The sequence below is a fragment of the Physeter macrocephalus genome, chromosome 11 (assembly GCF_002837175.3).
Source record: "Physeter macrocephalus isolate SW-GA chromosome 11, ASM283717v5, whole genome shotgun sequence".
Taxonomy (NCBI): Eukaryota; Metazoa; Chordata; class Mammalia; order Artiodactyla; family Physeteridae; genus Physeter; species Physeter macrocephalus.
The window spans coordinates 6,968,465-6,978,130 of record NC_041224.1 but is presented as its reverse complement, the minus strand read 5'-3'; the positions used below and the strand labels follow the sequence as shown (position 1 = coordinate 6,978,130).

At 52.3% G+C, this 9,666-nt stretch overlaps 1 long non-coding RNA gene and 1 pseudogene across 2 annotated transcripts in view; one reads left to right on the top strand and one right to left on the bottom strand.

Annotated features, from left to right (window-relative positions):
• The window catches only part of LOC112062306 (60S ribosomal protein L15-like), a 9,291-nt pseudogene extending 8,875 nt beyond the window's left edge, over positions 1 to 416 (bottom strand).
• Positions 417 to 7,994: 7,578 nt separating this feature from the next.
• LOC114487100 (uncharacterized) overlaps positions 7,995 to 9,666 on the top strand; it is an 8,249-nt gene continuing 6,577 nt past the window's right edge. The window contains exon 1 of one of the 2 annotated variants that reach the window (XR_003681803.2): positions 7,995 to 8,516. This is a non-coding gene — a long non-coding RNA (uncharacterized lncRNA). The remainder of the gene's footprint in view (positions 8,517 to 9,666) is intronic. The other variant, XR_003681802.2, reaches the window with a different exon arrangement.

The window sequence follows — 9,666 nt, the reverse complement described above, 5'->3', positions numbered from 1 at the left end:
ACCCTGACCCTAACCCTAACCCTAACCCTAACCCCTAACCCCTAACCCCTAACCCCTACCCCAAACCCTAACCCTAACCCCTAACCCTAACCCTAATCCTACCCTTACACTAACCCTAATCCTACCCTAACCAGGACCACCTCTGGACCTCACGTTTATTCTCAGACCCACAGCCGCAGGTGAGGGCAGTTCCCACAGGCTCTGACCTTGGCATGCTGGCAAGCTGCTGGCCCTTGTTCGTGAAACACAGTCAAAACCAGAGGGTGCAGGAGCCCAAAGGGATGGCAGAGAGAAAGGAGGGTGCCTTCCGGGGAAACCTCAGCGGCGGCTGTGGCCTGACCTTGCTCAGGCTGAAGCTGCATGAGGAAGCGGTGAGGGCAAACTGTCCATCAAGAACTTCGTGACACCCGGGCTCAGGTCACCTCCCTCAAATAGGCCCAGTGAAGCATGCCGACACCTCCAAGGCGGGGCTGAGGTGACAACAGCTGGTGCCTCCTCTGCAGGGCGGGAGCCAGCCTTCTGCCCAGGCCAGCCTGCCTTGTCTCCATCAGCCTTGGACTTCCCTGGTTCACTCACAGGGAAATTCCTCAGACTCATGGCATCCGTGACAGCTGGGGGTGTGGAACCCCAGACTCAATAAGGCGGCTTCACGGTAGCCTTTCACCTAGTGTTGTAGGTGACAGTGAGCTGTTCCCCACAGAAGACACTCGCCTCTTTCACAACCTGTGCTCCGACAGAGCTCTCCCTGTGCTGGAACATTCTGTCCTGCGCCAGCAGACTCCTTCAGCTCAGCATGGTGACTTTTGCTCAACAGAGGGACTTTTGCTGCCCTATTCTAGGAATACGACGTACTTCTACCCACTCCTACAGCGTCATCCTCCTTGGAAGGTTGACAGTCACTGAGGCTTCCCAGGCAAACGAATGCTGCCTCCAAGTTTGCCCCAGCTTTCATGGCTTTAGGGCAGAAAGACGTTTCTATTTCTGACCCTTGGCGGGCGTCCCCAGTCTTCCTTCCCCCATATTGCTAAGGAGGCTGAAAGAGCATGCTCCACTTTGACTTGCCCATTTTCTCTCGCATCTATATCCATCTAAGATAATTTTCTGGGCATCCTTAGAGAAGGTGAAAGACTTCACAACACCGCGTTGCTTCAGCGGTCACGTACCTGAGGCTGTGAGGGAGACTGGGGCGCGTCTCTTTTAAAAACAGACTTTGGGCCTCTTTTATATACAAGCTCTTTATTTTTTTGAAGTATAGTTAGTTTCCAATAGATAAGCCTTTAAAAACAAAAATGTCGACGTATAGCTGTCTCAAAATAAACCACTTGCCGAATTAAGAAATATATATTTGGGGGTTGTCTTCAAAGGTCTGACGGTGTCCCAATCAACATTTCCATGCATATTTCTGAATAAGTTAAGTGCTTTAATCTGAATATTTCCACAATGTGCCCCGGACACAGGAGGGAGTCACCACGTACTAGGAGAAGACAGATGGTCACAGTGACTCTGCGATCGGTGCTATGACAGACCCGGAGCAGGGCACAGTCCTGGCCGAGGGCAGAGGGGTACAGCGAGGGAGCCTTCTCAGAAAATGGAGGCTGGAAACCATCTCGGAGGACGAGTGAAACTGACTGGACCAGTTGAGACCGGTGATTTGTGCTTCAGACGACAGGACGTAAGATTGCAAAGGTAAAGCAAGGCCAGATCTTAGAGGGCCCCGTGTGCCAGGTCAAGGAACTTGGGCTTTATCCTGTGCACTTTCCGATTTGTTGGAAAGGATTTCGAACAGGAAAGTAACATGATTGAATTTGCATCTGGAGTCTCTTAAAGAAAGGGGTGGGGAGAGAAGAGTCTAGAGGCAGAAAACCCAGCTAAGAGCCTTGGCGATGGTCCAGAGGAGAGGTGAGGCGGGCTGGAAGTGAGGAGGAGTCATGGGGAGTGTGTATAGAGGAACGCAGTCAAATCCCCTCTACTTTGGAGGTGAAGCTAACAGGATTTCATGAGTATTGGATACTGGCGGTAACAAGGCAGGGGCATCAAGAAGAACATCCTTCTCAGAGAAGGCAACCTATCCTGAAGCACACGTCAGACTCTGTCAGGCAGTAACTCCTGCGAGAAGATTTATCTTCTAAGAAATGAGATTTACTTTCTTGCTGTGCGTTTGGAGGATGAGGAGGGCTCTGCTGAGGCGGTGGAGAGGAGCTGACAGGTAGGTGAGGGCGGGGCTGGGAGCACGGGGCGTGCACGTTCGGACTGACATACCGCCGGGGGTCCTTTGCACGTGGGATGAGGAAGTGGACCTGTGGAGGTTCAGGACATGCTCAGGTTCAGGGCTTCCCTGGTGGCGCAGTGGTTGAGAGTCCGCCTGCCAATGCCGGGGACACGAGTTCGAGCCCTGGTCCGGGAAGATCCCACATGCCTCGGAGCAACTAAGCCTGCAAGCCACAACTACTGAGCTCACGTGCCACAACCACTGAAGCCCGCGCACCTAGAGCCCGTGCTCCGCAACAAGAGAAGCCCACGCACCGCAGCAAAAGAGTAGCCCCCGCTCGCCACAACTAGAGAGAAAGCCCACACACAGCAATGAAGACCCAATGCTGCCAAAAATAAATAAATTAATTTATAAAAAAAACAAACATACTCAGGTTCAAACCAAAACCAAGATAATCCCGGGCTGCCTCTCCACCCAGCTTTGACCAGGAAAGATGCTGGACAAGAAAACTATGCTAGCGTCACTCCAGAAAATTCTGTCCCGTCCCAATGGGTTTCCTTCCAAAGAACAAAGTGAGGAGGTGGGTCTAACAAGTCCAGGGATGGGAGGAGCACGCGGAAGTGTGCTGGTCACAGCCGGGGGTCACCAAGGCCATGTCGCCAACCAACCTGAATGCAAGGAGAGTGGTTTTCCTGGGACCATCAACGACCCTGCCTCACTGGAAAACTTGCTTCATGGAAATGGTTTCGTAACAGCCTGATGTGCAGCTTGCGTGACTTGGCAGGAAAGGAATCTCCAGCTGTGTGTCGACTGTTTGCCTGCACGCTGGACCAGAAACCCTCCTTCTCTTCTTTCACTACTTCTTTTATGGATTTGCCACTCTAGTGGAAGCCCTCTTTACCAGGCTCCCCCTAAAACTGCTAGCTATCCCCTAATCTCCCTCTTTCAGGAAAACACACTGACTAAAGCTCTGAGCATACAGGACGGTTTGCCTGGGGGCTTCCCAGGCTAACTCCGAGCAGCGGCCCGGGTAGGCGGGTCCAGGAAGGAGAGGGCGGCCACCTACTGGGGGACCAGAGAGACAGGACAAGCTGGCCCCCGTGCGTAGGAGCCAATTAAACACAGCAAACGGTGTCGCAAGCCTGTGAGACGCACGCCAGTGCCTGGCCAGACCCTGAAGACTACGAGGTGTGAGGCTGTCCCTGCCGGTGGAGGCTGAGCCCAGGGCTTGCAATCCAGACCCTTCTGGAGGCCCGGCAGGGAACGGGCCAAGCCGGGGGGCGGCAGGTGCGGGGCCGAGTGCTGGGGTCCCCCCACCCTTGTCAAGTGTCCCTAAGAGACAGGGCTGGCTCCCGGGCTAGCCACCAGTACAGATGTCCAGGGACCTGTGCTCAGAATGCCCCGACGTTTGGGTTTTAATGCCCTTCTTATAATGAATTTGATTATTAAATTTTAGTTTTGAATGTGTATTTGGTAAATGAAGTCTGACGGGACCACGGAGCAGGCCCCGGGAAGCCTCAGCCCACGGGGGGCTGTCTGTCACCAGCTCCCCAGGACAAGTTCTTTGTCCCAACTCCCCAGCCCGGGAGAAGAAAGCTGATGTTTCCCCCATTACCGGGTGGCATCTTAGGCTCCTAGAAGAGACTCAAGTACAAACTCCAGGGCCCTGTGGAAGCCAGGTGAGCTCGAACTCTGGAAACCCTTGTCACCAAAACTCGTGGGATTAACCCACATCTTTCCAAATAAACACAGTACCAAGCTGTGAAAATATTTGCTAAATTAAGCTTTATTTAGCCTAGATTGACTGCCTTTGCTCTCTACTCTATTCAAAAACATCAAAAACCAAACCAGTCAAACTAACAGAACTCCCCCTCCTATCTAAAACAGGTGCTCTAAAGATCATACTGTGAATTGTGAACAGTGATCTTTTTTATAATCATCAGAACAGCTACTCTTTATTGATTCCTTAAGCCACACGTCACACGCTTCACTGAACTTTTCTTATTAAGTGCTCCGAACAGCCCCAACTGGCAAGATGCCAATGGGGTTCGATGCCCCTCTTAATCCACTCTAGTTCCTGAAAGGGTGTCCGGGGCACATCCCCATAAAAGAATAACAGTTTCCAAGGGCAACAGCAATTATGCATGGAAAACTAACGCATTTGGTTTCTTCGTTCAAATAAGCACTTGTGGAACAATAAAATTTGGCAGAGTAGGACTTGAAGCAGAGAGTGGTGGTGACAGGTGGTGTGAGCAGAGGATGAAGGGAGGGCAGGTCTACATCCAGAAGGAAGGGGAGCTGTGTCCACGGACCACAGATGCTGTGGGAAAGGCCTGGGAACACAGTCCTGGGTCCCAACCCCCCAGGACCCAGATCATCCTGGGAAGACCCAGGGGGCCAGACGGCTGGCCTTCGGAGGACCCTGACCCTAACCCTAACCCTAACCCTAACCCCTAACCCCTAACCCCTAACCCCTACCCCAAACCCTAACCCTAACCCCTAACCCTAACCCTAATCCTACCCTTACACTAACCCTAATCCTACCCTAACCAGGACCACCTCTGGACCTCACGTTTATTCTCAGACCCACAGCCGCAGGTGAGGGCAGTTCCCACAGGCTCTGACCTTGGCATGCTGGCAAGCTGCTGGCCCTTGTTCGTGAAACACAGTCAAAACCAGAGGGTGCAGGAGCCCAAAGGGATGGCAGAGAGAAAGGAGGGTGCCTTCCGGGGAAACCTCAGCGGCGGCTGTGGCCTGACCTTGCTCAGGCTGAAGCTGCATGAGGAAGCGGTGAGGGCAAACTGTCCATCAAGAACTTCGTGACACCCGGGCTCAGGTCACCTCCCTCAAATAGGCCCAGTGAAGCATGCCGACACCTCCAAGGCGGGGCTGAGGTGACAACAGCTGGTGCCTCCTCTGCAGGGCGGGAGCCAGCCTTCTGCCCAGGCCAGCCTGCCTTGTCTCCATCAGCCTTGGACTTCCCTGGTTCACTCACAGGGAAATTCCTCAGACTCATGGCATCCGTGACAGCTGGGGGTGTGGAACCCCAGACTCAATAAGGCGGCTTCACGGTAGCCTTTCACCTAGTGTTGTAGGTGACAGTGAGCTGTTCCCCACAGAAGACACTCGCCTCTTTCACAACCTGTGCTCCGACAGAGCTCTCCCTGTGCTGGAACATTCTGTCCTGCGCCAGCAGACTCCTTCAGCTCAGCATGGTGACTTTTGCTCAACAGAGGGACTTTTGCTGCCCTATTCTAGGAATACGACGTACTTCTACCCACTCCTACAGCGTCATCCTCCTTGGAAGGTTGACAGTCACTGAGGCTTCCCAGGCAAACGAATGCTGCCTCCAAGTTTGCCCCAGCTTTCATGGCTTTAGGGCAGAAAGACGTTTCTATTTCTGACCCTTGGCGGGCGTCCCCAGTCTTCCTTCCCCCATATTGCTAAGGAGGCTGAAAGAGCATGCTCCACTTTGACTTGCCCATTTTCTCTCGCATCTATATCCATCTAAGATAATTTTCTGGGCATCCTTAGAGAAGGTGAAAGACTTCACAACACCGCGTTGCTTCAGCGGTCACGTACCTGAGGCTGTGAGGGAGACTGGGGCGCGTCTCTTTTAAAAACAGACTTTGGGCCTCTTTTATATACAAGCTCTTTATTTTTTTGAAGTATAGTTAGTTTCCAATAGATAAGCCTTTAAAAACAAAAATGTCGACGTATAGCTGTCTCAAAATAAACCACTTGCCGAATTAAGAAATATATATTTGGGGGTTGTCTTCAAAGGTCTGACGGTGTCCCAATCAACATTTCCATGCATATTTCTGAATAAGTTAAGTGCTTTAATCTGAATATTTCCACAATGTGCCCCGGACACAGGAGGGAGTCACCACGTACTAGGAGAAGACAGATGGTCACAGTGACTCCGCGATCGGTGCTATGACAGACCCGGAGCAGGGCACAGTCCTGGCCGAGGGCAGAGGGGTACAGCGAGGGAGCCTTCTCAGAAAATGGAGGCTGGAAACCATCTCGGAGGACGAGTGAAACTGACTGGACCAGTTGAGACCGGTGATTTGTGCTTCAGACGACAGGACGTAAGATTGCAAAGGTAAAGCAAGGCCAGATCTTAGAGGGCCCCGTGTGCCAGGTCAAGGAACTTGGGCTTTATCCTGTGCACTTTCCGATTTGTTGGAAAGGATTTCGAACAGGAAAGTAACATGATTGAATTTGCATCTGGAGTCTCTTAAAGAAAGGGGTGGGGAGAGAAGAGTCTAGAGGCAGAAAACCCAGCTAAGAGCCTTGGCGATGGTCCAGAGGAGAGGTGAGGCGGGCTGGAAGTGAGGAGGAGTCATGGGGAGTGTGTATAGAGGAACGCAGTCAAATCCCCTCTACTTCGGAGGTGAAGCTAACAGGATTTCATGAGTATTGGATAGTGGCGGTAACAAGGCAGGGGCATCAAGAAGAACATCCTTCTCAGAGAAGGCAGCCTATCCTGAAGCACACGTCAGACTCTGTCAGGCAGTAACTCCTGCGAGAAGATTTATCTTCTAAGAAATGAGATTTACTTTCTTGCTGTGCGTTTGGAGGATGAGGAGGGCTCTGCTGAGGCGGTGGAGAGGAGCTGACAGGTAGGTGAGGGCGGGGCTGGGAGCACGGGGCGTGCACGTTCGGACTGACATACCGCCGGGGGTCCTTTGCACGTGGGATGAGGAAGTGGACCTGTGGAGGTTCAGGACATGCTCAGGTTCAGGGCTTCCCTGGTGGCGCAGTGGTTGAGAGTCCGCCTGCCAATGCCGGGGACACGAGTTCGAGCCCTGGTCCGGGAAGATCCCACATGCCTCGGAGCAACTAAGCCTGCAAGCCACAACTACTGAGCTCACGTGCCACAACCACTGAAGCCCGCGCACCTAGAGCCCGTGCTCCGCAACAAGAGAAGCCCACGCACCGCAGCAAAAGAGTAGCCCCCGCTCGCCACAACTAGAGAGAAAGCCCACACACAGCAATGAAGACCCAATGCTGCCAAAAATAAATAAATTAATTTATAAAAAAAACAAACATACTCAGGTTCAAACCAAAACCAAGATAATCCCGGGCTGCCTCTCCACCCAGCTTTGACCAGGAAAGATGCTGGACAAGAAAACTATGCTAGCGTCACTCCAGAAAATTCTGTCCCGTCCCAATGGGTTTCCTTCCAAAGAACAAAGTGAGGAGGTGGGTCTAACAAGTCCAGGGATGGGAGGAGCACGCGGAAGTGTGCTGGTCACAGCCGGGGGTCACCAAGGCCATGTCGCCAACCAACCTGAATGCAAGGAGAGTGGTTTTCCTGGGACCATCAACGACCCTGCCTCACTGGAAAACTTGCTTCATGGAAATGGTTTCGTAACAGCCTGATGTGCAGCTTGCGTGACTTGGCAGGAAAGGAATCTCCAGCTGTGTGTCGACTGTTTGCCTGCACGCTGGACCAGAAACCCTCCTTCTCTTCTTTCACTACTTCTTTTATGGATTTGCCACTCTAGTGGAAGCCCTCTTTACCAGGCTCCCCCTAAAACTGCTAGCTATCCCCTAATCTCCCTCTTTCAGGAAAACACACTGACTAAAGCTCTGAGCATACAGGACGGTTTGCCTGGGGGCTTCCCAGGCTAACTCCGAGCAGCGGCCCGGGTAGGCGGGTCCAGGAAGGAGAGGGCGGCCACCTACTGGGGGACCAGAGAGACAGGACAAGCTGGCCCCCGTGCGTAGGAGCCAATTAAACACAGCAAACGGTGTCGCAAGCCTGTGAGACGCACGCCAGTGCCTGGCCAGACCCTGAAGACTACGAGGTGTGAGGCTGTCCCTGCCGGTGGAGGCTGAGCCCAGGGCTTGCAATCCAGACCCTTCTGGAGGCCCGGCAGGGAACGGGCCAAGCCGGGGGGCGGCAGGTGCGGGGCCGAGTGCTGGGGTCCCCCCACCCTTGTCAAGTGTCCCTAAGAGACAGGGCTGGCTCCCGGGCTAGCCACCAGTACAGATGTCCAGGGACCTGTGCTCAGAATGCCCCGACGTTTGGGTGTTAATGCCCTTCTTATAATGAATTTGATTATTAAATTTTAGTTTTGAATGTGTATTTGGTAAATGAAGTCTGACGGGACCACGGAGCAGGCCCCGGGAAGCCTCAGCCCACGGGGGGCTGTCTGTCACCAGCTCCCCAGGACAAGTTCTTTGTCCCAACTCCCCAGCCCGGGAGAAGAAAGCTGATGTTTCCCCCATTACCGGGTGGCATCTTAGGCTCCTAGAAGAGACTCAAGTACAAACTCCAGGGCCCTGTGGAAGCCAGGTGAGCTCGAACTCTGGAAACCCTTGTCACCAAAACTCGTGGGATTAACCCACATCTTTCCAAATAAACACAGTACCAAGCTGTGAAAATATTTGCTAAATTAAGCTTTATTTAGCCTAGATTGACTGCCTTTGCTCTCTACTCTATTCAAAAACATCAAAAACCAAACCAGTCAAACTAACAGAACTCCCCCTCCTATCTAAAACAGGTGCTCTAAAGATCATACTGTGAATTGTGAACAGTGATCTTTTTTATAATCATCAGAACAGCTACTCTTTATTGATTCCTTAAGCCACACGTCACACGCTTCACTGAACTTTTCTTATTAAGTGCTCCGAACAGCCCCAACTGGCAAGATGCCAATGGGGTTCGATGCCCCTCTTAATCCACTCTAGTTCCTGAAAGGGTGTCCGGGGCACATCCCCATAAAAGAATAACAGTTTCCAAGGGCAACAGCAATTATGCATGGAAAACTAACGCATTTGGTTTCTTCGTTCAAATAAGCACTTGTGGAACAATAAAATTTGGCAGAGTAGGACTTGAAGCAGAGAGTGGTGGTGACAGGTGGTGTGAGCAGAGGATGAAGGGAGGGCAGGTCTACATCCAGAAGGAAGGGGAGCTGTGTCCACGGACCACAGATGCTGTGGGAAAGGCCTGGGAACACAGTCCTGGGTCCCAACCCCCCAGGACCCAGATCATCCTGGGAAGACCCAGGGGGCCAGACGGCTGGCCTTCGGAGGGCCGTGAGGCTGCCTCTTTGGCCTTAAAATAAATGCCCCCTCTATGCATTTTAAAAAAATTTATTTTATTAAAGTAGAGTCGATTTACAATGTCATGTTAATTCCCCTCTTTGTTCTTGACTAATTTTTTAAACATCTTTATTGAAGTATAATTGCTCTACAGTGGTGCGATAGTTTCTGCTGTATGACAAAGTGAATCAGCTACACGTATACATCTATCCCCATATCCCCTCCCTCTTGCGTCTCCCTCCCACCCTCCCTATCCCACCCCTCTAGGGGGTCACAAAGCACCGAGCTGATCTCCCTGTGCTATGCGGCTGCTTCCCACTAGCTATCTATGTTACATTTGGTAGTGTATATGTGTCCACGCCACTCTCTCACTTCGTCCCAGCTTACCCTTCCCCCTCCCC